The sequence below is a fragment of the Lathyrus oleraceus genome, chromosome 5, assembly GCF_024323335.1.
Source record: "Lathyrus oleraceus cultivar Zhongwan6 chromosome 5, CAAS_Psat_ZW6_1.0, whole genome shotgun sequence".
Classification (NCBI taxonomy): Eukaryota; Viridiplantae; Streptophyta; class Magnoliopsida; order Fabales; family Fabaceae; genus Lathyrus; species Lathyrus oleraceus.
Genome location: NC_066583.1, coordinates 509,366,269 through 509,367,967, shown reverse-complemented (window position 1 = coordinate 509,367,967; position 1,699 = coordinate 509,366,269). Strand labels below are relative to the sequence as shown.

At 43.0% G+C, this 1,699-nt stretch overlaps 1 pseudogene; it reads right to left on the bottom strand.

Moving 5' to 3' along the window:
- Positions 1–700: 700 nt before the first annotated feature.
- Positions 701–800, bottom strand: LOC127088967 (uncharacterized; annotated as a pseudogene).
- Between the last annotated feature and the right edge of the window lie 899 nt (positions 801–1,699).

Sequence of the window (1,699 nt, the reverse complement as noted above, 5' to 3'; positions counted from 1 at the left end):
TTTGTATCCCATTCTCGACTCACCCAGTCGAGCGATCAAGTTTTTGGCGCCGTTGCCGGGGACTTTTTATTCAATCGATATCGTAACTCTTCCGTTACGCTGTAGAGACTAAGGTTTCTTTTTTCTTCTATTTTCTTTCTTTCGTTGATTTGTATGCCACGCACTCGCTCACAAGGCGAACCGCTCTATTTACGAATCAACGATATCGAACTATATCTCCGAGTCTTACGACGAATTCGGGAATATCGTGCTGAAAACAATCTCCCTCCTGTAGACCTTCCTGATTTCAAAAACATTTTTCCTTCGATACCCGAGATGGCAGAACCAGCTCGTGCTCTTAGAGATTACGCCGCTCCATCGCAAGATGAACCGCATTCAAGTATTGCTCCGCCCGCAATCGAAGCAAACAACTTCGAACTTAAACCTTCGCTGTTGCAGGCTGTGCAACAGAACCAATTCTCTGGAAATCTTACCGAAGATCCAAACCTTCATTTATCCGTATTTGTCCAATACGCTGATACTGTTAAAGCTAATGGTGTCACTTCAGAGGCAATTCGACTTCGTCTTTTTCCTTTCTCATTAAGAGATAGCGCTAGAAGATGGCTTCAATCACTTCCTTCCAACTCAGTCACCACATGGAACGAGTTGAAGAAAGTTTTTCTTGCCCGATATTTTCCGCCAAGCAAAACAGCTATGTTAAGAGCCCAGATAAACGGATTTAAACAGAAAGACAACGAGTCTCTTTTCGAAGCATGGGAAAGATACAAGGACATGATGAGACTTTGCCCACACCATGGTTTGGAAGACTGGTTAGTCATTCACACATTTTATAATGGTCTCTTATACAATACAAGGTTAACAATAGACGCCGCTGCAGGTGGTGCACTAATGAACAAACCCTATGCTGATGCTTACCAGCTTATCGAGAGCATGGCCCAAAATCACTATCAGTGGGGAACCGAACGAACAACGGTGGAAAAACCTCAACCGAAAACTGGCATGTACGAGATAAGTAACCTTGATCACGTTAATGCAAAAGTGGATGCTTTGGTCCAGAAAATTGAAAGTTTAAACGTATCACCTCCAGCCGTCGTGGTTGCTATAACTCAGAATTGCGAGGTCTGTGGAATCCAAGGCCACACTCCTGCGGAATGTCAACTCTTGACTGGAATCCAAGCAGAGCAAGTAAACTATGCTCAAGGAAGCCCCTATTCGAATACCTATAACCCAAATTGGAAGAACCATCCAAACTTTTCATATAAGAGTAATAATGCTTTATACGCACCTGGACAGTCTCCAAATCAAGCCCCATCTATACCTCCGGGATATCAGAAACTGAATCCTAACAATAATACCCCTAGAAAATCCAACTTGGAAATCATGATGGAAAACTTTATAGCTTCCCAACAACAAACCAATAAAGATTTCTTAAACCAGAACATACACACTGGCGAACAACTTAAACAACTAGCAAGCAAAGTAGATGCCTTGGCTACCCATAACAAAATGCTAGAAACACAAATATCTCAAGTAGCTCAACAACAAGCACCTACTGCTGCCCCAACTGGTACATTCCCTGGACAGCCCCAACCTAATCCGAGAAGCCAAGCTCATGCAATTATATTAAGAAGTGGAACGGAAGTGGAAGGACCGTCTGACCCAAGGATAGAAAACCAAGACCCTAAGAAATCTACTGAGG